We start from the raw sequence: 27,813 nt of genomic DNA, 5'->3' as shown, positions 1-27,813 counted from the left end.
AGTCATGCGAGACTTTACACTTCAAAGGCTAATAGAAGATGGGGATGGATGACTAATAGCAAGAAAATGGGGAATGGCTAAGAGAAAAGGTTTCCCCTAAGGGATAGACTCAGGCTTTGAATAGCTTTAGGACTCCATGTGTCTTTTCCTTCTGCTTTTTCCTCCTTATATATGCTCCAGGTAGCTTAATTTTCACGCTGACTTCGCGCTTAGCACGGGCTTCCGCACTAAGTGCGCCTTTGGATTTCATTGTGGGATTTTCTGCGCGCTAAGCCTGAGTTGTGCCCTAAGCGCGACCACGCGCTAAGCCTGCATGGCGCGCTAAGTGAGCTGTCCATTTCTCCAATTTTCCTTCAAGATATTCTTCCACTTTTTGCCTAAATTCAGACCACTTGAATTCTTCTTCTCTTGACTTCTGTTGATCAAAAATAGCAAAGATGTTAATTTCTTCATTATTTCATTAAAAACAATAATAAAGTAAAGCAATTATACTCATTTATTCACCAAAATTGACTATCAAGTTAACTCATATTTTACAGTTATCAATCGAAAATGTAAAAATTGACCAAATATATCTCTATTTATAGTTAGGGTACTCTGAGCCTATTATTTATTTTATTTTTCTTCATTTTATTATTTTATAAAAATAAACTCTATTTTACTCTCTATCAAATATATAAACAAAACATCCTTTTTATTTTCTAAAAACACATTTATTTTATTTACCTTAAAACTATTATTTTAACTTATAAAACTATTTCTCCTTATTTATTTCATTACAAAAACCTCATTATTTTTCTAAAACTCTATTTGGTTTTAAATAAAACCGTTTTTAATTTATTTTATAAAAAATGAGATGTTACATTACACACCTACCATAACTTATATGTCAACTTGTTTCCAGAGTCACCATTCACGACAGATTTATGCATGTATAATTCAATAATAACATATTCACAATCATCATCTATTGTAAACTAAAACGACTTATCCATAGTCATCACTCACTATGGACTAATCCAACAACTTATACACAATCATTACTCATAGTTGATTGATCCAACAACAACCTTTTATCACCTCGATTTTTCTTCTCATGGTTAAATATTTTTTGTGTAGTTTGTTATAAAATTTTATGTAAGTATTTAAAATTCCTTCCACTTGAACTTTTAAATATTTTTAAATTACAACAAAGTTAATTGTTTTTACTTTTAAATCAAATTTTTATACACTACTAGAAAAAGCATTTTCTACAACAGCAAAACGATGACGGTTCCTCAAGAACCATCCTAGTATGTAAGACGGTGACAATTTTGTAAATATGGGGTCTTAGAAACTACCATTCCACGACGATTTCGTAAAAGCCGTCTTAAAAGACTATCATTCTAAGAGGGTTTTCACAAAATTGTCTTAGAATATTTTTCGCTCTTTTAAATATTTTGTTTCTCCCCCATTCTCTCGTGCTTCCCCTCTTCGACTCCCCCCTCTAGGGTTCGTTGCGTCATTGTGGCCTAGTGAACGTGAACTCCCTCTTCATGATCGTCATCTTGGTGGGCCTCTCCCTCACCACCCCGGGCCAGCCAGCCTCGAGAATCGCTCCTTTTGCGACGTAGGCATCGATGTAGTGAAGAAGCTCCTCGTCTTCGAAGTGGTGTTGCTTAGCTTCTTCCTCTTCTCGTCACTGGTGGCAGAGGGGCTGAAGCTAGCATTGAATCTACTCAACAACAAGGACGCTGACGAAGCCTTCCAGGCCCACATCAACCTCAGGGCCCTAAGGCTCGACATGGTGGGCTCCGCCATTGTCTTTGTCATGGGCTGCCTCTTCCTCGTTCTCTCCACGATGTTGAATTAAACTCTTATTTTTTTTATACATATGATGAATGTAATTGGGGTATGTTTTCAATGAGAGGATTTTAAGATAAAACAAACAGGGGCCCTAAGTGGATTTGTTTGTTTTTTAGTGGTGCTTATATGTCTCTATTTGTGTGTAGATAGAGTTTCTAGTTTATTTTTCTTTTTAATTTTTTTCTGACATAACTAATTCTTGATATTTTCTATATGGCATAATGGAAAACTGCTAAGAAGCTTAAAATCACATTGCACTGCCATTATATGTCTCAACTGGGAGGAGGAGAGTGAGCTAATTACAATATGCTTCTTCCTATCTGATGGCTACTCTTGATATTTAGATTGATTGATAGATTTTGATCCAATGGAATGTTTTGAAGATACTTATTATCTACTAATATATCGTTTCTCTATGTACCTTTATTTATCAAATCTTAGTGAGATATGATGCTTAGCCATTGTTAAACTATGGATATCGTTTTCTAATTCATAGATTCAATTCTTACATGCTCTAAATGGAAAATAGTATGTGGTTATGTTTAAGTTGGTATTAGAGTTAAGGATTGGGTTGGAAGAATGTGTAAAACTTATGGTGGAATTAAATTAAAAAAGAAAGAGGAAAATTATGCCAAAATTTTAAACACCGATTGCATTCTTTTGGTTTATTGTTTCTCATATTTCTACTTGATTATTAAAAGTTTGTTCCAAACTAGAACTCTCACATTATATCTTGAACAGAAAATATACATAAGTACCATTCCATATCAATTATTCTTTAATTGATGGTGTTGAGAGGGAGAAAAATGAGAGGACCTCTGAATAAATTTGCATGGTTTGACTACATAGTGAAGGCTCTTATATATGATGAATCTGTGTATCTTGACTGGATGAATCTACTTTATTTTTCTTTTCTACTTCTATTTTGATATCTTCTCCCTAAATTTTCTTCTAGTATGACTATGGTCACACTTCCAAATATGAAGATAGAACCTCTTGTTTCTTTCCTCCCACTCCAAGAGTTCCTCAGATGCTTGGATTGGTATTGAGGGATAATGGCTTCATGGATGATAGTGAAGATTCATTTCAGGAGCTGTCAAATTCTTCTCACCAACGATTCAACATCCTATGCAGTGCGGATAAAGATGGAAACATTTCTTTGGGTATATTTGGCATCTTCCCTATAAGGAAAGTTGTAAGTCATTGTTTGTCACAAACAAATAATTAATACTAAACATTAATATCAAGTTAGCCTTGTTTGTTTCTTTGTTACCTTTATTTTTTATTTTCTTAGTTTCTTTTTGTGATTAATATTATAACTTCTTATGGTGGCTGGTGTTTTAGAACATGCACAACCTCACTTTTCCTACTTCTCATGATGGTTCAGAAATGAGTAACAGAATTTCAAAGGCTTCTATACACAAGGTAGGTTCTCCTTTTATTTTGATCACTGGACTTCATTGGCAGATCCATTTCCCTTTAGTTGAAACAGAATTAGGAAAACCCTAAAATATAGTTTGATGCTTGAAATTATCTCGTCAATTAATTAACATATGAATGAGTATTTTAAAATTTTGAAATATGAGAGGAGAAACTTAAAATACAATCAAAGCAACAAAAGAATTACATCAAGGATGACAAGCTATCTTTATCTTCGTTTGCAATTCTGCCAAAAGATTAATGATTAATGAATTAGTAGATCTAAATCTTCTCACTCAATCTTTAAACAAGTAGGCGGCGAAAGTGAGATTCCATGTTCATTATGTGTTTATGCATCATGCATGAATGAATCATTGAAGAAAAGTATTGAACCTTCAACTTGTGGAAGCTGATGTTGTTACTTGTCACGAGGTTTCTTTATCAAAAGATCTTTGTCGTTTGATAGTCAGGTGCTCTAGAGAACTTGTTAACGTTGGTGATGACTTGAGTGAAATTCAAATGGATGGGCACAATGAGCATGGTCTACATTGCTTAGCATTGAAGACAACCATATTTTGGAATAGGTAAACATTCTTTGAGAAATGGGATGTTCTACTGTTACATTCTTATTCTTGCAACATGTAAAATCTTTATGTCTTCAAGACTAATGCAAATGAAATTGATGTGGTCATGCTTTACAATGGACATTTTGTTTGCCTTTTATTTTTATGATTTAGTTCTTTTACCTTTATATAGGAAAAATGAGCTTCACCAGGTATCTCAACAAGCTTCTAATTGACTGAGGTTGTTCGAACATTATTATCAGTTATGTGTAGGCAGTGGTCTGATGCCATGAACACATTTCAGGAGAAGTTAAGCTCTTTGTCTACTCTGGTTATAAATCATGGTAACTCAATAACAGTTATGGGTTTATTTATTTTTTTGGTTATTACCCTTTAATTCATTTGTTTCCATCTTCCATTACTGGGACTTGATTCGTTACCTCAAGAGGAGTTTCTAAGCCTTTTGGGTGGTGCAAGGACTAGCCCACCAGTTCATCAATTTCTCGTTAACACTCTTGGAGAAGTGGTATATATACAGCCTTATCTAGGTGTATTCCCCTTCTATATGAATGTAGTTTCATTCAGCAATTTTGTTGCTTTACAGGGTGTTAAGCATATTTCAAAGGTTCTCTCCGGTGCAGGAAAAAACTTGAATGTATTGTCTTGGACCACCTCCAGGTGCAGCAATATTTACTAATTTATAAATAAGGAGAAATGTGTTATTGTTTGAAAGCAGGTATTTTAAAAATGTTCATGTCAAATAGCTTCTTATTGCACCCCGTCATAGTTTTTTTCCCAAGATCAATGAAGATTGTGTTAAAGGTCTTTTTTCTTTTTGCTATAACTTTTTGTTGAATCCCAATCCCATTAGTGGGCTTGAGCTAGGCCATTGTTGCACTCCTACCATGTGTTAACAAAGTAGACATTGAAGGCAAGGTGTATGTTATGGTAGTGTGTTGTATAAGTTTTTACGAGATATAAAACATTCATGTGCATTCAGGTAATCAATTGAAGTTTTACTCTTCTATTCTTGACATGGTATTAGAACTTCATTTGCTTTTGAATCTACTCAAAGTATTTGAACAAACTTCACTGCAAGCTCCCATATAAGAAAGTTTAACTTTTTTCCAGCCTGTTGTAGAATTTATTGGAATCAGAATAGGAGAACTAAGAGGGCTTTCAAGATGGCGTGCATGCTATCACAACCTTGGCTTGGATGAGTCACTTATTAAAAATGCAACAGAAAAGGCTGGTATGCTACTTGTACAAATTCTAGTCAAGAAAATTACTTGTCTAGCCAAATTACTTATCATGAAATCTTCAAGGTTTATAGAATTTTTGTTTTTCCATCAGACAAACAATTTGTAATTTGGAATATAAAGTGATATAGCATTTAAAAATAGGTTGCTCTATTCTTTTCTTGAACACTAGCCTTTGAAGTTAATTGTTTATCAATCTTGAGTGCTAGCTTGACATACAAGAAGGAAATAAGGAAAAGATATCATTTGGATTCTTCCAAAAAAACAAACATGAGACAAGTATAAGATGTATCTTAGAAACTAGGAAATTAATACAAAGGATAATGATATGAAAGACATCACTAAATTTACCTTTTGGGTATGAATGCAACGTGTTTGATTCTAAAGTGAAACCAATTAGAAGCATAGGCATGTTGCCTTTAAACCCAAGGCATTAATTGCTGAACTCAGCAAGTAACACATGATAGGATGGAAGTAAAAGTAATTACTAGAATACAAGTAAAGTGATTATTACTAGTATACAAGTAAATTGATTATTACTAGTAACACATGTCATGGTATAGATATTTACTGATATCATCATAACTACAGATGAATCAAAGGCTATGGACTCCGGCCACTGAATATGCAAGCAATGTAATATTTGAAGAGGCTATGTTGTGGTAAATGTCTTCTTTGTTTCATGTTTGTTATTTTTTTTCCTTAAATTTTTTACTAGTGATAATAGATAGTACACACGATGTTGTTCAGTTTTTTCTTTATACTACCCATTCTATAGATCCTAGTTCAAATTCTTTTTTATTCTAGTGATTGCCATGTTTGCTTCTATCTCTAGTTTTTAAAGTTATTAGTTAAAATTCATGGTAAGATTAATTGAGAGTGGTTAAAAAGAAAATTAGAAAGGCACTCAATAATGAGGGAGTGAGAACGTGTAAAATTTCCATGTGGCTAAAGGATAGAAATTCAAAAAGCTTAGGAGGCATCTTAAGAGCTTGTGTCTCAGCTTTTATAGATTTAAAGAGTATTTTAAATATCTTTGCTCAACAATTAATAGAGTTCATGTATAAAATCTATGGATATGTATTATTTAATATTTATTAGTTACTTCAACAATTAATTTTATCAAATATCTTTAATTAATAAGTTTGCTTAATAACATTGAATTTGTTGCTAGCAGTTTTTGACTAAATTAGTTTCTTAAAGTTTTGACTATCATATCATGATTTTTATAGACAAAACTCATAAAACTATATATGAAAAATAAGAATTATATATAGGTTAGCATACAAGGTCATGTGTATCAAGGATCTCTTGGTTTGCCATTATTGCTTTAATAAAGCCTTTGAAAAATTCTGTTATGTATATTGCAACATAGTTCTATGATAAAGCCTTTAAAAATTTTTAATTTTTTTTTATAAAAAACACATTCTAAGACCGTCTTAGAATATCTACATTCTAAGGTATTTTTTTGGAAAAAATTATCCCAAAATTTCCAAAATATTTTTTTTTAAAATTTACATTCTATGACGATTTTCAGAAAATTGTCTTAGAATTAGAAAATCATCTTAGATTCCTCAAAAAATATATTTTTTAAAAGAAATATATTCTAAGGCGGTTAAAAAATCGTCTTAGAAAATCTATCATTCTAAGACGATTTTCAACTAAGAATCATTATAGAAAATCTATTCTTCTAAGACGATTTTGAAATGTGTCTTTTTAAAATGATTTTGAAAAGTATCATTTTAAGACGATTTTAAGTTAAGAACCGTATTAAAAAAATATTTTTTTCTAAGACGGTTCTTATGGAACCGTTGTAGAAACTAAAGACATTTTGTCCATGAAGATGGTAATCGTCATCAAACATGTCTTCTTAACCAACATAGAAAGCATTTTATGTACTTGTGTAACAACCAAAAATTTCTCCTGCAATTATTATTATTCAACAATATCGTAATATTAAACTATAGTTTTATTCCAACATTAATTTATTTTAATAATATCTCAAAATTATATTAGTTTTACAAATTTTCCACACATTTCCTTCAAAAGAGAAAATGTATATACACTTATATAAAATAAATTAATGACTTAATTATATTGATTTTTTTAAGACAACCAAGTTCTATAAATATTTTTGCACTTTCTAATAAAATATGTTATTTTTTAACTTAGAAAATAATTGTCTGGAAGTAAACGAACAATTTTCCTTCTAGATATTTTCCTCCTAAGAATAACCATTAAATCCAATTTCTAAGCAAATGTTTTTTTTTATAAAAAAACAATACTAAAGAAATTTAAAACTTTAATTTTCTTTATAATATGACTAAAAAATATATATTAAAAATTATGTAGATGATAATTTTTTTTTAAAAAATTATCTTATATTTATTTATTTATGCACACACACTATCTTTTTAATATGAGATAAGAGCATTATAAATTATTTCATTAACATTACAAAAATAACGTAATTTATCATTATTTTTTACTATAAAATATTTTTTAAAAATAGTTATTTTTTGAAATTCATTTAAATAGAACAAATATTATTATTTTTAAATAAATCTGAATCAATAATAGTTATTATTTTTTAAATAAATATATAATTTAATTTAATGTTTATGAGAAATAAAAGATGATTGATAATTTAATGTTTATGAGAGATGAAAAATAAGGATGTCTAAAAATTTAAAGCTGATAGAGATAAAAAGAGAAGAGAAAAAATGATCATTTTAAAAATGAATTGTAAATTATTATAATATCCTTACATTAAACTTAATCACACAAAGAAATTCAATGATATTTTTTTCAACCAAGGAACACACATTCAAAATTAGATGAGATATGATTACATTATCATATCTTAACAAACAATAAATTACAATAAAAAAAATGACAATTATTTTATCTTATCCTATCTCACTGAGTCAATTAAAAAAATAAACTTTTAAATTAAATGTGAGAGGGTGCAAGTGTACTCCAGAATTGGATATAGATCTATCATTTGTCCTGTTGTTCAACAATTCAAGAAAAAATTCAATTCACATACCCAAACACCTTCCTCTTAAGTTGAATTAGATCAGAAGTATGTTCTCTTTTGCCCAGAAATCTAACCTTGTATTTGGATTAAGAATTTCAAAATTTCAGAAAATTTTAAATACTTAGAGTTTGAATTGTTTTGATTCTAATTTCCTTCATTTTTTCAAATGCTTTGTTTGGATAAATCAATTCAAATTTCTTCGATTTTAAATTCTTTGTTTGGATAGGACAATTCAATTTCCTTCCTATGCAAAATTAATTTTATATTTTAAATAGATGAAATTTTAATACTAAAATTTATAGAAAACAAACCCAATCTAATTTTTAAATATTAATTAAAAAATAATTTTCAATTTTTTAATAATTTAAAAATACAAAATATTGATAATTTTAACTAGGGTTGTTTTGTCTGACCACAACCAATGATGTTTTTAAACCGACATCAACCAATACTATTTTTCGGTCGACATCAAATAAGATTTTTTGGTCAAAGTATGTCAAGAATATTTGTCAGCTGACGTTAGTTGGAGCTATTTTTCGGCTAATGTTGGTTGAGTCTATTTTGCAGTCGATGTTGACTAGGTTTTTTTCCCAACGTCGGCTAGGATTTGTTTGACTGACATCGGCTAGGGTCTTTTCGAACGACATTGACCAAGACTTTTTTTAGCCAATGTCAGCCTAAAAAATCCTAGCAGGCATTAATAAAAAAATCTACCCAATATCAGCTAAAAAAAAGCTTGGTCGATGCCAACCAATAGAACCTACCTGATGTCAGCCGAAAAACATCATTGGTCATTGTTGACCAAAAAATCCCTAGTCGAAGTTGGCTAAAAAATAATCCTTACCAATGTCGGACAAAAAACCTTACCCAACATCAGCTATAAAATAGTCTTGGCTGATGTTGACTAAAAAATAGCTCTGACCAATGTTGATCGAAAAAACTCTAGTAGATGCTGACTGTAAGAGCCTAGTCAATGTCAACTAAAAATAGTCATATCCGATGTCGGTCAAAAATACCTAGCTGGTGTTAACAAAAAAAATCCTAGCCGACATCAGCCCAAAAACCTAGCTAATGTGGTTAAGAAATAGCTCTGGCTGATGTCAGCCAGAAAACCGTAGTCAATGTCAGCAAAAAAAATCCTAACCGACGTCAGCTAAGAAAATCTAGTTGAGCGAGAAATGTTAGAATTAATGTCTCATGTGAGAGGCATGTGACTTATGTAGGGACTAATAAGTAAATAATTAACAATTAAGGGCTAAATTGTAATTGGGCTTAATAGGAGAAGTTTCTAGGGTTAACTGCTACTTGATGGGAGTAGTGGTTATAAAAGGGGCTTAATACCCACTAACATGAAATAAGGTCCCCTTCCTGACCAGAAAAATGTTCTCTCTCACTCATAGCCATCACGAACGGAGAGAGGCAGAAAAGAAAGGCCTAAGGAAGTGAAATCTTATTTCTCTCATCTTTCAAGGAAATTAAAGTACACCGGAGAGAAGTCTTCCTATGGAGAAATGTACGCATTATTATTTGTTTATCTATTGTTTGTGAGAATCATAGGTTTTAAGATCCTATTGATTTTCTATAATTGATAGTCTAGGAAACCCCTTAAGAATTTTTACATGTGGTATCAGAGCATGTGTTATGAAATTTATGATTCTCCAAGAATGATTTAATTTCTCCCAATTATGCATAAACCCTAATTATGAAATTTAGGGATTTTTAATTTATGTTACATGTATTTTCAATTACATGTTTTGATAACGTGCCTTTCATGTTAATTATATTTTCCGATGCAAAGTATGAAATTCTGTATATATAAAATTTCATGAGAAGGAAAGCCATGAAAGCTGCAGAATTTTTGGAAATTACGTTTTGGAGAAAAGGAATGAAAAGCAAAATTTTTTCCGCCATCGTGAATTGTTTTATTTTGAAAAGCTGCGTGGCTGTAACAGTAAGTTATCATTAATTCCAATTTTTTTTTAGAAGCTCCACAGTGTACGTAGGTGTAGGTATGTAGGATTACTTTTAATTATAATGCTTTGAAGAGGCGTACCAAATACCTTGCAGGATGAATGAATATTTTGGAAATTGCTATTTGCAATCTTTGTTTGTTATTTCCAATCCCATCTGCCTCCTTTTTCTTCCGAATGTTATTGTTGAATATTATTGAAGGATTGAAAGTTTGTCTTATAATTAAATTAATGTGAATGTTTTGAAATTATTGGTGGCAGTAAATATGTATATGTTACATATTCCTTTGAATGTGTTTGAATGCAAAATACAAATAAATGTGAAAATTATTTTATGGCCTAGAATGAAATTAATGGAATGGCTATGAATTGTTAATAGCAATAAGTATGTGCAAGTCATATATATTTGGTTGGAATTAAATGTATGTTGAATTTGTTAGTCACCAAAGTGGCCAAATTTGTAAGGTTATTTAATTCCAAATTAATTATTGTTTCAATTACTCATAGAATAATGGATGCTAAATTATATGATTATTGGCTTATGGGTAATTGAAATTAATTGTTATACGGCATTTATGGATCGCCCAAAGGATGATTAGTTATTCTTATAATTAATGAATATTATTGTAGGCGATTTGTGTGTATCATTAGTTTTATTTATATACCCAAATTAAATAGATACTACTAATTGGTGCATATTTAATTGTCAAATAATGTTAAAATTTTATTAGCATCATCATGTTTGTATGTTGTGTGTTGGTGTATCACCCAAAGGAGAACATCTATATACATTGATTGTTATCTGAGTAAATTATATGTATGACTTGTGTTTTATGTACCAAAAAATGCTTATGTGAAGTTTTATTATGCAATACCTGTTCCCAACTCATTGAATTCTCATGTATCATCTGTACCAATTTGTAATGGGCTTAACTTCTCTGACTGGAATGAGCAAGTCCAATTTCATCTCGGTGTTTTGGATCTTGATCTTGCTATATTGGAAGAGAAGCCTGCTACTATTACTGATGCTAGTAGCAATGAACAGAAAGCTCATTATAAAGCTTGGGAAAGATCTAACAGACTCAGCCTAATGTTCATGAGAATGACTGTTGCAGACAGTATTAAGACAACTTTCCCTAAAACCGATAGTGCTAAAAAGTTTATGGGATTAGTGGGAGAGCGCTCTCAAACAGCTGATAAGTCTCTTGCTGGGACATTAATGAGTACACTAACCACCATGAAGTTTGATGGTTCGCGTTCTATGCATGAACATGTCATTGAGATGACAAACATTGCAGCAAGACTCAAGACCTTGGGAATGGCTGTGAATGAGAACTTCCATGTTCAGTTTATTCTAAACTCATCACCGTCTGAGTATGACCCGTTTCAAATGAGCTATAATACCATGAAAGATAAATGAAATGTGCATGAATCGCATAGTATGTTAGTTCAGGAAGAAACGAGGCTTAAGAATCAAGGAAGTCACTCAATCCATTATGTAAGCCACCGAGGGAATCAAGGAGCTGGAAAAAGATTTGTAAAGAAACATGATAAAGGAAAATGACCATTAAAGATCAAGGACGATCCTGTGCAAATCCAGAAGAAAGCATCAAAGAACAATAATTGTCATTTTTGTGGAAAATCTGGACACTTCCAGAAAGATTGCCCAAAGCGTAAGTCTTGGTTCGAAAAGAAAGGTGAGCTCAATGCTCTTGTATGTTTTGAATCAAACTTAACTGAAGTTCCCCATAATACATGGTGGATTGATTCTAGATGTACAACTCATGTTTCTAATACTATGCAGGGATTTCTTACAATCCAGACCATAAGCCCAAATGAGAAGTTTGTCTTCATGGGGAATAGAGTGAAAGCTCCAGTGGAAGCGGTCGGGACTTATCATTTAAAACTCGACACTGGACATCATTTAGATTTACTGGAAACTCTTTATGTACCTAGTTTATCTAGGAATTTGGTTTCATTATCTAAACTTGATATTACTGCATACTCTTTTAATTTTGGTAATGGATGTTTCAGTTTATTTAAGTATAATCATATCATTGGTGCTGGTTTTCTTTGTGATGATTTATATAAATTGAAATTGGATGGTTTGTATGTTGAAACTGTTTTAACTCTGCATCATAATGTTGGCACTAAACATAGTTTAGTGAATGAACGATCTGCTTTCTTGTGGCATAAACGTTTAGGTCACATTTCTAGAGAAATGATAGAAAGATTAATAAAGAATGAAATTCTTCCTGATCTAGATTTTACGGATCTAAATATTTGTGTGGATTGTATCAAGGGAAAACAAACAAAACACACAAAGAAAGGAGCTACAAGAAGTACTCAGCTTCTTGAAATTGTGCATACATATATTTGTGGAACTTTTGATGTTAGTTCTTTCGGAAGGGAAATATACTTTATCACCTTTATTGATGATTATTCACGTTATGGTTATGTCTACTTACTGCATGAGAAATCTCAGGCAGTGAATGCTTTGGAAATTTACTTGAATGAAGTAGAAAGACAATTAAACAAAAAGGTGAAAATTATTAGATCTGATAGAGGTGGTGAGTATTACGGAAGATATGATGAAACTGGGCAACACCCAGGTCCATTTGCTAAGCTCCTTCAAAAACGAGGCATTTGTGCACAATACACAATGCCTAGTACGCCACAACAAAATGGTGTATCAGAAAGGCGTAACAGAACTTTAATGGATATGGTTTGGAGTATGTTAATCAATTCAACCTTACCCGTATCTTTGTGGATGTATGCTTTGAAAACTGCCATGTATTTGTTAAATAAGGTTCCTAGTAAGGCAATTCCAAAGACACCTTTTGAACTGTGGACAAATAGGATACCTAGTATGAGGCACCTGCATGTTTGGGGTTGCCAGGCAGAAATAAGAATTTACAATCCACAAGAAAGAAAATTGGATGCAAGAACAATCAGTGGATATTTCATTGGTTATCCAGAAAAGTCAAAGGGGTATATGTTTTATTGTCCTAATCATAGTATGAGAATTGTTGAAACTGGAAATGCAAGGTTAATTGAAAATGGTGAAATCAGTGGGAGTACGGTTCCACGAGAAGTGGAAATTAAAGAAGTTAGAGTGCAAGTCCCTTTAGCTTTTGCCTCTAACAGTAAGGTGATTACTACTTCAGTTATTGCTACAAACAGTAATGAAGAAGTACAACACAATGATGAGCCCATGATACATAATGAACCCATTGTGGAAGAACCACAAGAAGTAACATTAAGGAGGTCTCAAAGAGAAAGAAGACCAGCTATTTCGAATGACTATGTGATATACTTACATGAAACAAAAACAAACTTAAGCATTAATGATAATATCCAGTTTCGTTTTCACAAGCTGTAAGTTGTGATAGTTCTGAGAAGTGGTTAAATGCCATGAAAGAAGAGATAGATTCCATGGAACATAATGGTGTTTGGGACCTTGTAGAATTACCAAAGGATTGTAAGAGAGTTGGTTGTAAGTGGGTCTTCAAGACTAAACGTGACTCTCATGGCAACCTTGAACGTTACAAGGCTAGACTTGTTGCTAAGGGATTTACTCAGAAAGACGGCATTGATTATAAAGAGACGTTTTCACCAGTCTCACGAAAGGATTCTTTCAGGATTATCATGGCATTAGTAGCCCATTATGACTTGGAGCTACATCAGATGGATGTGAAAACTGCCTTTTTGAATGGAGATTTAGAGGAGGATGTTTATATGGACCAACCAATGGGATTCTCAGTTGAAGGAAAGGAACACATGGTGTGAAAATTAAAGAAATCAATATACGGTCTTAAGCAAGCTTCCCGCCAATGGTATTTGAAATTTAATGATACCATTGTTTCCTTTGGATTTAAGGAAAACACTGTTGATCGGTGTATATATCTGAAGGTCAGTGGGAGTAAGGTTATGTTTCTAATCCTGTATGTTGATGATATATTGCTTGCAACTAATGATCTTGGTCTTCTTCATGAGACTAAGAAGTTTCTTTCTAGTAACTTTGAAATGAAGGATGTGGGTGAGGCAAGTTATGTGATAGGGATAGAAATATTCCGAAATAGATCACAAGGATTGTTAGGCTTGTCTCAGAAGGCATATATCAATAAAGTACTAGAAAGATTTAGGATGGAAAAGTGCTCAGCATCTCTCGTTCCAATTCAGAAAGGAGACAAATTTAGTCTCGCACAATATCCTAGAAATAATTTGGAACGGAAGCAAATGGAAGCAATTCTGTATGCATCAGTTGATGGGAGTATTATGTATGCTCAGACCTGCACTCGACCAGATATAAGCTTTGCCACTGCAATGTTGGGAAGATATCAAAGTAATCCAGGAATGGAACATTGGAAAGCTGCAAAGAAAGTTCTGAGATACTTACAGGGAACAAAAGACCACATGCTTACATATAAGAGGTCTGATCACTTAGAGGTGATTGGATATTCAGACTCAGACTTTGCTGGATGTGTGGATACAAGAAAATCCACTCTTGGCTTTGTATTTCTCTTAGCCGGAGGAGCAATATCGTGGAAGAGTGCAAAACATTCAGTTGTTGCTGCATCCACCATGAAAGCTGAATTTGTAGCATGCTTTGAGGCTATAATTCAGGCTAATTGGCTGCGGAACTTTATTTCAGGGCTTGGAATTGTTGACAGTATTGCTAGGCCACTGAAAATGTATTGTGATAACTCCGCAGCAGTATTTTTTTTTCTAAGAACGACAAGTACTCTACAGGTGCTAAGCATATGGAATTGAAGTACTTTGCCATGAAAGAAGAAGTTCAGAAACAAAGAGTGTCAATAAAACATATTAGCACAAAGCTTATGATAGTTGACCCTTTGACAAAGGGATTACCGTCCAAGACATTTATAGAACATGTTGAAAATATGGGCATTATTGTTATTGATGATCATTAAGTGTAATTTACCTTATGAGATTTTACTGACACTCCGAGCTCATTTATGATATGTTTCTGATTACCTGTTCTCTCTATATTTGCATGCATGTTTGTGTTAGAGTAATGTTAACAAGTTTTGTCTTGAATGAAGACATTATGTTGGACCAATTATGTACTCCTAACTAATGGTCATATTAAGGAGAAGACTAATTTGTAGTACATGGAAGGGACTATGTCGATTAAATGATGTACAACCGCCATGACTCGAATTGGTTCATATTCTTAATCATGAAATTATGATGTACCCAATGTACATAACAATTTAGTCATTTTTAATGCGCATTATGTTAGTTAATCTATTTATTTATTTAGTCCATAATGTTTATTAATGTCACATGAGCCAAGTGGGAGAATGTTAGAATTAATGTCTCATGTGAGAGGCATGTGACTTATGTAGGGACTAATAAGTAAATAATTAACGATTAAGGGCTAAATTGTAATTGAGCTTAATAGGAGAAGTTTCTAGGGTTAACTGCTACTTGATGGGAGTAGTGGTTATAAAAGGGGCTTAATACCCACTAACATGAAATAAGGTCCCCTTCCTGACTAGAAAAGTGTTCTCTCTCACTCATAGCCATCACGAACGGAGAGAGGCAGAAAAGAAATGTCTAAGGAAATGAAATCTTATTTCTCTCCTCTTTCAAGGAAATTAAAGTACACCGGAGAGAAGTCTTCCTATGGAGAAAGGTACGCATTATTATCTGTTTATCTATTGTTTGTGAGAATCATAGGTTTTAAGATCCTATTGGTTTATAATTGATAGTCTAGGAAACCCCTTAAGAATTTGAAATCTCATTGTTCTAGTCAATCAAAATGATTCATAAAAATACCAAAAATTAAATTTCCTTTCAAATATTCTATCCAAACAAGCTATTTTATCATGAATCATTTTAAATTCCTTGAAAAAATGAATTTCCCTACTGAATTGCTCCATCCAAACACAATTTTAGAGAACAAGTAGTTATTTACCTGCATACACACACAAAACCACGTCAACATAAGACTTACAATTGTTAATGGTGGATGACGATTCATGGCATGAAAGAAGTTAAAGATTTGTTACAAAGATATGACAAACACATACATGTCCTTTTATCAAAATGACTAAATTCATGTTAAATGACTAAATTCATGATAGCATGGTGATGCTAATGCAAGATACCTATCAAATTAAATTATGACAAACACATACATTGTTATGTTTTGATTCTGGACACGTAATGTTTTAGAGCACTTGTTGAATGAATATTGAATATGATTAAATACCTATAGAATTAATGATTAATCAAGAAGGAATTCATCAACTCTTCGTAATAAGTTTGAGCTCAATGAATAAAATTATATCCTGGCCAAGAAAATTAAATGAAAGAAGAAATGAGTTTTTGGGGTCATTATAAGTTAACTTAAAAGAAGAGTTTGACAGTAATACCATACTCTAGGGTTAACCTAGAGCTTCAAAGATAAAGAAATTATTATATTATTCTTTTAATGGTTCTTGAAAGTAAAACGCTACTTCATGTTATTCGGACGTTAAGGAGTGTTGCTAAATGTCTACCTTGATTAATATATTAATTTAATTAATATATTACTAACTTAGTATTGAACCTATGGGATCACACACAAACGAGTGTTCTAATCTCTATTAAGAAAATTATTTTAATATTTAATGATCAATTAAATTAGAGAATTTAATATGATCAAATGATTAATTAATTTCCTAAGTGAAATATTATTATATTGTTTACTAGCAATGAAAATATAAATAATATAAATATTGGGTGAAAGAAAAGAAACAAACCAAAGGATTTCATGTTTGGATTTTGGTTTGAAAAGCTATTATATACAAGTTAGACTTGATCAATTATTATTTCTAATTTCAAATTGCTAAATGGTTGGCAAAAAAAAAAAATAACAAGAAACAATATTTTAAAATGGCTTAAAAGATAATATAGTTGTTTCAATTTTATGTTATCTTCTGCGTGCTATAAATACAACCCTAGGATGCACCAATTATTTTTCCACCTGTCAAAGTTATTGACGAATAGAGATTAGTCTCGGTATGGATATACATGAAATCTTCACATTATTGAAAAAGAAAATAATGTTTCAAGAGCTCATCAACATGTACAGAATAAATCTTTTTTTATTCTGGTGTGTGTTTTGAACACTTTTTTCCCTTCACTTTCTAGGTGGCAAGAATCATCTATTCTGATAAATATTTTCTTGACCTAACTCGGTGATTAATTTATGTTTTTAACTCATTTTGGTAATTAAAAAAACAACATATATAGATACACACCTTTTTATATGCTTCTCCTATTTTTAGGGTTTCAAACACTCGTGGAGTCATGGCGCATAGGTTATGTTAAGAAAAGGGCCAAGTCAATTGGATTTAGGGTGTTGCTTTGGACACCCAGCAACCTAGGTGAAAGGGCTAAAATTCCCTTTACCTATTTAATATAAGAAGGAACAATGACTTGTTCGTAGGAGTCACTTCCTCTCTAGCGCCGCATCTGCTTCTTCTTTGTCCTCTGCTTTCGTACTTCTTGTTCATCTACTTCTTTTTTCTGCTTGCTGTTGTTGGTGGTGGTTCGTGGTTGTTCCTGGGTCACAGTTCTTCTTCTTCGTTGCGTGATCTTCTTTGAGTAAGTTATTCTTTTTTCCCTCTTTTTGTTGATTCGTCGTTGTTGCTTTTTTGAATGATTGTATTGTTTTGGATGTTGTTGATATTGATTTGATGTTGTTGTTTGAAGCAATGTCAAAGATGAAAATGGCATTTTTTTGAAGAAAAAACAAAACCCACATACAGATTGACAATCTTTATGGGTCATACAAGTTGATGATCCGTATGGTGTTTTTTTTTTTTATAAAAAAATGAAATTATTTATTTTTCAATTTTTTTCTATTTATTTTTTGAATTTTTTGTTTACATTCTAAATATATATTTGTCAATTATTATTTAAATTTTTTTATAGAGTAATGTTGTTTTGTAATAGATAGTATAATTTTATAATTTTTTCTGATTTACTTGTGAAGTATTGATTTTATTTATAAAAAAATATTTTAGTTATTACTAAGATTAGATTAGATTGTTAATACTAACATTATATTAGATTACATTGCTCAAACTAAGATTAGATTGGTGAAAAAATTAATTTTAAATATTGTAATATTATATTTGTTTGACTTTTAAAAAAATTGAACCAGATAGTTAAAATATATTAAATTTTTTACTTATAAAAAATAATAAAATCATAATGAAAAATAATTTCTATTTGTTAGTTACAAAAAATATTTAAATGAAAAATTTAAATAATTTAAATTCCTTATAAAAAATATTGAAACAAATTTTAATTGTATAATAAATCTATTAGTTATAAAAAATTATTGAAACCAAAATTTTTAAAATTTAAAATGGTTAATTAGTTTGAAAAAAAATTGATTGAAACGAAAATGTAAACGAAAATTGATTAAAAATTTTAAAAATTGAATTGATGAAACCAAAATTTAAAATTTAAAATTTAAAATATGATAAGATTGTTAGTTTAAGATAATGATTGAAATCAAATTTAAAAATATATTAAATTAGGTAGTTATAAAAAATATTGAAACCAAAATTTAAAATATATTAAGACGGTTAGTTTTTAAAAATGATTGAAACCAAATTTTAAAATATATTATGCTAGTTAGTTATAAAAAAATATTGAAATAAATATATTAAATTATTTAATTTTTTTAGTTTTAAAAAATATTGAAACAAATATTTAAAAGTCATAATAAATTTGTTAGTTTTAAGAAATCATGAAACCAAAATTTAAAATATTTTTAAATTATTAGTTAGTTTAAAAGAATTGTTGAAACCAAAAATTTAAAATATATTAAAATTGTTTGTTTCAAAAAATGATTTAAACGAAAATTTTAAAGATTTTAAACTTGTTAGTTTTAAAAAAGATTATGGGGTGAGAACTAGAGGTCTTGGTCGGACTTTAGACCGAGCAATAGGAAAATTCATCGGGAGGAGAGAGGTGAGTGCCGATGATAATGATGCCAGCAGCGAAGGCCTACGCATCTGCGCGTAGGCAGTGACAACATGTTGTTCCTACGGCCGCATATGATTTAAACGAAGAGCAGCAAGAACCACGTACTTGTTGAAGAAGTTGTTAATGATGTTTTGACGGTTTTTCAGGCACACCCCATGACACATCAGTTCTGAGAAATTTTGAAAATCATATTGCTCTAAGAATCTAGAATTGAGAGGTATGTAATTCTTAAAAAACATAAAGCACATAGTTTATAACTTAATATTTTTTTTGTTACATGATCGATATTATTATTTGCAGGAACATCCTGAGCTGAAGCTATCTTTCCATGGAAGGAAGATGACTAAGTTCGGGAGGCCTGCTCCAGAGATTGAAGGCCTTATGGCTGCTAGCAAACTAAGTCCTTTGATCGCATGTTCCCTAGATACGGGCGATCAAGGACTAATGTCTATTTTTGTGGAACAATGACATAGGAAAACTAATAGTTTCCATTTGCCCGTCGGAGAGGTGACTATCACCTTGGATGACATGGCATCCTTGTTACATTTGCCTATCGTAGTGGCATTCCACAGCTTCAAGCAACTTTATGTCGACGTCGTTGTCGATATGTTGGTGGAATTACTCGAGGTCAGTGTTGCAGAGGCGAGAGCGAAGACAATTCAATGTCATGACTCTTGTGTTTGATTATCGTGGCTGAGAGACGTGTATCAGACGAAAATCAAGGCATGTCACTGGATTATAGCAGCGTGAGCATATTTGTTGTGTCTGCTTGGATGCATACTCTTTGCTAACAAGAGTGTTACACACGTGCACATGGTATTCTTGAATGCACTGCGTGACTTGACATAGAGTGGGACTTACGCTTGGGGCGCTGTTGCACTTGTTCATATATATGATAATTTAAATGAGGCATCAAAGAGCATGACGAGGCAGCTTGAAGAGTATATCACTCTGTTACAGGTTAGCTCAAAATGTTAATAAAACATTTTTTTTATTGGTGTTGGTTATTACATGTTGTCGATTATTTTAATAAATATGTTTGAAAAATTTATCTAGTGTTGGATCTATGAGTATTTCCTGTCTGTTGGTTCCGCCCTAGCTGCCGAGGATTATGACGAGAGCAGACCGTGTGCACGTTGATGGACCTCTGGCAAGGCACTGCCCATGTCGACGTATTGTAGGCGTCCGGACAGACTAACCCCAGACATAGTGTGTTGGATTCTGTATGGTGACCACCGCTCAATTAGAAAATTTGAGGTCATCTCGTTGTTTTCCTGCCATCTTAGATGGGGTCCCTTGACCGTCATTCACCGAAAGAAGAGGGTTGTACGACAGTTTGGATACATCCAGACTATTCCACCACATCCTACTGCACCTTTAGTTTCTGTTGAAGAAATGAATGATAGATGAATGTAGTTCCATGACTGCATTGCACCTGTAGGGCAAATCTCTATAGTGCCTGGCCAGTGTTTGTCATATTACATGGAGTGGTTCTACATGATTTCGCATCCATTCATGACTCTGGCACAAACAAGGGATCCTCCTAGAGTTCCGTCAGTTCAGCAATATGACACATTTGTTGAACCAGATGTGCATCAACAACCGGTGGTGACAACGACACCTGATGAAGCAGACATTGATGTGCATCATCCTGGACATGTAGTGGTAATATATTTTTTTGGTATTTTTGTTGTTGTTTTCTTTTTCTATTTTATTACTAACAATTGTTATGTTTTCTTTTTCACTTACAAGGATGGTTATGTAGCAATTGTTGATAAGTTGGAGAGGCTTCTGAACCTGAGGATCCTGATCGAAGGAACAAAAATCTATACTATTGTTGAAGAATGTTTGAGCATCGCAAGAAGCTACATTAGCCAACCAAATGTAGGTCACAGATCGTTGAAGAATGTATAGATGGTCATTGAAGTTGTTGTTTTTCCTTATATATGTCAATTTTAATTTTTTGGATAATTTATTTATTTGGTACATTTATGTATTGACAGTAACATTTGGTTAATTTATAATTTCGGTGCCTTACTTACGGACACATTTTTAATTATGCTATACAAATTTTTGTCATTCGTTTATCGTTAATTAGCTGTTAATATTGATTTGAGGAATTAATTAATTCATCCTTAACAAATTACGAATGTATGTTTTTTGTAACATTGAAGCATCATAAATCATTTTCAAAGTTGGCAGTACATAGTCAATTGCATGCGTCTGTTTAAAAAAATGAATACTACACGTACGTACTGACATAAAAATGACTAGTCAGTTGTTTTAATTATGATAATAACAATGCAAAATTAAAGCATGACACAACATTGTTGTACTTGACAACACATAGGAAGTGACACGCGTTTATTTTAAAAAAATAACACAAATAGTCTCAGTGAACAACAACTATATATACCACACCAACACTCTCAAAAATCACACATTCTTGCCCAACCTACCTTTAGAAACCAAATTTTACAAGAAACTATGACATTTTTGAGAAAAACAAGCAGTCACACCATTGTCAACTCCAAATTAGCTTTTATTTTTCTAAATGAATCGATCATTCTTCTTTGGCCTATACTCAGCACTCCTTTCGCAAGCTATTAACAGAAATGAGACGCTTCCTCTAACACTAGTATTGGTGTCTAACCTCATTATCATGACAACAAATCCAATGTCATGAGCCACCGATCGAGTTCAATGTAAAACTTCATCACGACTAACAAACAACTATAACACAATTCAAAAAAGGTATGAGATCAATAAACATTTATGTAATATAATTACTGTACCAACAACAAATTAGACAAATACCTGAGAAGTATTAAAGGCATCAAAGCAATCAACGTATTCTACTTTCACGCCGGCATCTTCCTTATTTTCAACATTCATATCAACTTCTTCAGACATGATACTATCATACATACACTATTCTTCATCCATCTTAATAAAATATTTAACAAATTCAATAATAAAAAAAATACAACTTAAAAAAATTATACAATCATCTCATTTGTTATCGACACAAATATAGCTCAGTACAAAAATAAAATAAAAATGTATTGTACATCATATAACCACAGACTACAGTTTTACTACATATCTTCATTAAAATCAATATCTATATACTAAAATTGAAGTATGTGGAAAATACTAAAATACCCATGGCTGAGAGCTTGACAGCTGTCCAATTTTTTGATTTTTTGGTCATCTAAACTGAAGTATGTGGAATATACTAAAATACCCATGACTGTCCAATTGCCACTCCTCTGATTGTGCCACGTTTTTTTTAGATGGACAGTTTTCATTTTTTGAGTGTGCCACGTTGCTTCATTTGTTGACGCGTGCATTTTTGCTCTGACTTCATCTGAGTTGCGTGCCACACAGAGATTGAGTCTGTCTTCATCTCACCACTCTTCAATCTTCCATTCTTCCCTCATTTCTCCAACAAGCTTCAGAGTGCGAGGAAGTGTTGCTAATTTCATTTGGGGTTTGGTTTGGTTTCAGCGATTATCTGTTCAAGCTTCTCCTAATCGACGACTCTTTCGTTGGAAAATCCTGCTTGCTTCTCAGATTCGCTGTGAGTCATCACTTTATTTGCTTCTCCTAATCTCTCTTTTTGTTCACTTCCTTTGTTTCTTCGTTTCATTTCAGGATGACTCCTAGGTCGACAACTATGTAAGTACCATTGGAGTTGATTCCGTAATTATCACTCTTCTTCTCTTTTGTTATTTCTATTTATGGCCCAACACTCATTTTTATTTTATTTTCAGAAAATCAGAACGGTCGAGCTGGAAGGGAAAAACGTCAAGATACAGATTGTGAGTATTCACACTTCACTGACACGAATCAATGTCTTTTATCGACTACTTCATTTATAATGCCCCCGATCTATATTATTGTGTTTTTAGTTTGTTTGGTGTAATTTACCCTAATTTCTGCATTCACATCTATCAATGTTGGATAATGAGAATCAAAGCGAAATCATCATTTCACTTGATCATATTCATGATTATGGTCACATGCATGCCAAGCTTGGAGTCATTTGTTGTGTTTTGTTTAGTGGGATGGAGCTGGACAGGAGCGATTCAGGATTATAACAAGCAGTTATTATAGAGGAGCACATGTTTTTGTTGTCCTTTTATATTTTTTGGTACTTGTGTGTCTTTCAGTTGCAGTGTTCAGATGCTCAGGTTTTTTGGAATAGGTTACGTCTCTCCCACTTTTGCCACTGCAATGTCTGATTTAATCCCTGCTTTTACCTTCATAGTTGCCATTGTCTTCAGGTTTTTATTACTGCTCTCATTTGTAACTTCTGTTTTCTCTTGAAGGCACTGAAACATATCAAAGAGCATGTGCTCACTAGCGGTACATTAGTTGCTATGCTATCTATCCCACCTTGACTGATTTCGGTAACGGATCCAAAAGCTTTGAGATTAGGATTTGATGTGAATTTGATAGCTATTGCATTGCAAGTAAGAATAAATGGTGATACTATTTCCTATATCAGCATGAGTCTTCTATTTCTTGCTCTGAATTTCAATTAATTCAATCTGCTTTTGTGGATGAAGGGTGTAGTAATAAGATCAGCCAAATAAGAAATAAACAAAATATTATATATAATTACTATTTTATAATATATGTTGTATTGATCATATATAAGTTAGTTTGATCTGTGTGATATCGAATAATATGTTTTGGGCATGGTTTTGAATATGTGAGAATTAATGCAGCTTGCGTTGAGGACCTCATGGAGATGCAGGACTCATTGGGAGGAAGATCATCATTGATACCTATGGTGGGTGGGGTGCTCATGGTGGAGGAGGTGCCTTCTCACCCAAGGAGAAGTGGGTTGGTTCAGACCCAAATAGGCCTGTGAATCCAACTCTGATCTGAAAAGCTTAATCTCTACATTATGAAAGCAACAAGAATTTAGAAAAAAACCTATTCAACAAAACTATAATTAAAGTAAGATAGGAGCCATCAATTATATTCTAGAGCTAATTAACACATGCGTCAATAACAGTTGGAGAGTAAGAAGGAGGTGGGCACATACCAAGATTCCTTTGAGGTTGATGATTTTCTTATTTGCCTTTTTGTTATGATAGAGAATGGTATGTGCAAGTTGAGGCACATAATGCCCAGCATAGCTTTCCCCAGCAATATAGAAATCTCTTTCCTTATATTCTGGATATCTCTCCAACCAATTCACGAAGAATAAATAATTGTCTGCAGCTGTTTTCTTATCTCCATTGTTATCATAATCTTTTGATTTGTTTGAATAGGAAAATCCTACTCCAGCAGGTGACTCCAAGAATAAAACATTTGCAACTTCAAAATCTAATTGAAGCCATAAGTGAGATACTTGAAACGATTACTTTATGTTATAGTAAAAACCAAAATGGGGAATTTTCATTTTGGTATATATACCTTTGTTCCAAGAAAATATATTTCTGTGTAGTGTTTTGCCATCACTGTTTACTCGAAAAGGTCTAAGTTCTTGCATTGCTCCATAGCCAAGAGATGAACATGCAGGACCTGAAAAGTTAAACGATAATCTATCAACCACAATTATATACAATTAAGTTTATTTATTTATTTTTCTTGACATTATTGTATTCATATTTGTACACACAAAAGCATGGCGTTACCCTACCATGTAAACAAGCACATGAGGCTCGCAAGTTGACAAAACATAGTATGTTGATCATAATGACCAGTGAACCAGCCATATATATACAATAATTCAACCCTACTATACGCTCAGTCGCTGACTCTGACGTTTTCTGGCCAAGTTTCTTCCCTTCTGATTACCTTGACATTGTCTCAATTCCTCTTCTTCATGCAAGCATCTCTTCACTTCTCCTAGATGGCACGGGGCAACATGGTACGTACGTATATATTTATGTCATTCCATGCTTCATTTGTCTTGCATCATATAATTTATATATTAATTATGTACATATTTTAGAGCTTCAAATTAGATAAGTCTTCGGGTAAAAAATCTTAGATCCTATCTGCAAGGGAGCTTTCTATAACGTGGAGCAATGACACTTTGTATTCGAGCTGTAGATCAGTTCCTCAATCAAGGTAATTAAGTGCATACATTGTTAGGCAAGCAGCAAAGAGTGTGGTGGCTTCAGGGCTTGCGTGCCATTGCATTGTGCAAGTTTCCTATGTAATTGGGGTGCCTGATCCACTGTCTGTGTTTGTGGATACCTACAAAACTGGGAAGATTCCAGATAGTGATATTCTGGCTTTGATTAAGGAGCATTTTGACTTCAGGCCTGGAATGATTTCCATCAATCTTGACCTCATGAGAGGGGGAAACTTCAGGTACCAGAAGGCTGCTGCTTATGGCCATTTTGGAAGAGATGATCCTAATTTCACATGGGAGACACTGAAGATACTCAAGCCCAGTGGTTGACTGATTCATTGGCGTTGGTGTTGTTTCTTAAGGTGGTTATCATCGTAATTGGTAACCATCTTTCTGATTTTGGGTTAGGAAAATAATAATAAAGGAGCTTTGGTGAGTACATACTTCATTTAAGATTGTGTTTCTCGGCTTGGATGAGGAATGGGAGCGGAAATGTGTTGTGTCCTAAGTGGAGGCATTTGCACAATAGGAGCATGCAAGCAGCATTAGCTGGCTAACTACCTCTTTTGGTTTTTGCCTTTTCTCTTGAAATTTTCTTTGTTGTTCACCTTTTTTTTATCCCTCGCCTTTCTGATATTTGATTATTTTGCAACCAATCTTGGGTGGTTGGGGTAAACTTAGAATGCCATTTATTTGATTCTTTCTTTTGACACTGTTTAATTATATATGCTATGATCTTCTTCAATTCCTCTAGGTGTTTCAGGGGCTAAGGATGATACTAGAAGACAAAGTGTGAAGGGGTCGAGTATTGAGATCAAAGATATGTCTGTTTGTCAGACTGAGAATTCTGGATCGATCATCAAGGCCAACACCCCAAACAATGATCAATGAATGTTTTGGCCTGGAATTGTTGCGGCATCAAAAGTAGGGGGTTTGCGAGTTTGGTCAAGGAGATAAGTAGGGAGCACAAAGCTTCTTTTGTGGTTCATCTTCCAGGGGATAGAGCAAGGAAAATTATCAATTTCCTCTTTTGGAGAAGAAGAGAATGGAGGAATAGAATCATAACAATCATTTAATTTCTCTAACTTCAATATAAATGTGTCATGTAATATTTTGAAAACAGATTTATTAATAAAAAAAATGAGTCATAGTTCGATTGATTTGAAACCTTAGTCTAATTCTTTAACAAGATAATAAAAAATAAACGGCTTGAGACAACCAGTTTATAGTTTGATCAATACAAAATAAAAGAATGGGTGCATTAATGGATATTAGGCATACAAATATAAAAGTCAATCTACAGTAGTGTGTTTGTTCATGTGAAAAAGTTGCGTTGATTTGATGGTTAAAGGATATATTTTACTTCAAGAAGAAATTATTCCTTAAAAAAACTTACACATACATTTAAGTTCCACTCAAAATACAACTTGCGAGTTTTTAAAACGATAAATTTATAATGTATACCATTTGAGTTTTAATTTAGGTTTTAATATAGTTTTAACTATTTTTATTCAGTTTATTCTTCCATGTTAATGTTTTTCTCTATCTTTTCATTTTTAAAAAAATCATTTAAGCTATCATTTTATATTTTTATGCCAATATTTTTCTTTAATTTTACTTTGTTTCTTAATATAAAAAGTTTTTACACAAAGTTTAACACCGTTAATTGGATTTAAAATGATAACCCTTTGAACAAATTTCTCTCTCTCTCTATATATATATACTTTATTTTCAGACTACCATTTAAAATGCTCAAACAAAATTTGCAAATTACTTCGCCAATCGCCAACCTATCATATCTAAAATAGTGTTCTTAAAGTGAGTTACTTAATCCATATGGCTAACAAGGGAGTTGAGTTAAGTTAATTTACTTTTTGGTGAAGCAGAAAAAGTATAATCTAGCCCAACCCATCCTAAAGTTGGTATGCTATTTTTCCTGCATTTCACATTCACAATGCATTATTTAATATCTATTTGGCTTAATGTCAGAGAATAAGAATTGGCCATTTTTCTAGCCACAAAGCACATGTTCAAGGAAATTCCAATTCAAATGTATTCCAATTGAATTGCCGCTGCTATAGATTATCGGACATTATTATCTTTCCTTTATCTTTCTTTTTGTTAATATCATTCACACTATTTCATTTGAACAGCTGAATAAGTATTCTATCAGCTAAACAGCCCAGCCCAGCAAAGAAGGCATACGATAGAAAATAAAGAATTTATCCTTTGAAATTTCTTGACTTCATTTTCTTCTTTACAATTTCAGTCCTGATATTCTCATATATCTTGCTTCTGCATTTTGAGCCATTGCAGACCATTGGTTAGTTAGTATTCTCCTTTTTTACAAATTTAATTTGGATCCTTCTTTGTCCAATCAAGATATTTGCATGTCCAGGGAGAGTCTTGGATGAAAACAAATTATACTCTGAATTTCTTATTTATTATGATTGAAAATACTCTACCAACGTTAATGCTGAGATTCACACGGGAGACAAATCACATCGGTAGTGCAATGAAAATTAGAAATTTTCCTTACTATCTCTTTTTGTATTTATTTAATTAATTAATTAATTTTGTTATTATTATTATTATTATTATT

The 27,813-nt window shown here is 32.4% G+C and overlaps 1 long non-coding RNA gene and 1 pseudogene across 1 annotated transcript; both read left to right on the top strand.

The window, feature by feature from the left end:
* Positions 1 to 2,056: 2,056 nt before the first annotated feature.
* On the top strand, positions 2,057 to 5,709 carry LOC100775629 (anaphase-promoting complex subunit 4-like; annotated as a pseudogene).
* Positions 5,710 to 22,526: 16,817 nt separating this feature from the next.
* On the top strand, positions 22,527 to 26,343 carry LOC100776713 (uncharacterized). Its single transcript, XR_005887044.1, has 5 exons — positions 22,527 to 22,694; positions 22,769 to 22,792; positions 22,888 to 23,589; positions 23,848 to 25,001; positions 25,966 to 26,343. It is a non-coding gene; the product is annotated as an uncharacterized lncRNA (long non-coding RNA).
* The last annotated feature ends 1,470 nt before the right edge of the window (positions 26,344 to 27,813 follow it).

Source organism: Glycine max, chromosome 11, assembly GCF_000004515.6.
Source record: "Glycine max cultivar Williams 82 chromosome 11, Glycine_max_v4.0, whole genome shotgun sequence".
In the NCBI taxonomy this organism is placed as follows: domain Eukaryota; kingdom Viridiplantae; phylum Streptophyta; class Magnoliopsida; order Fabales; family Fabaceae; genus Glycine; species Glycine max.
Note: the sequence above shows the minus strand (reverse complement) of the source record. Positions and strands in the feature narration are given on the sequence as shown.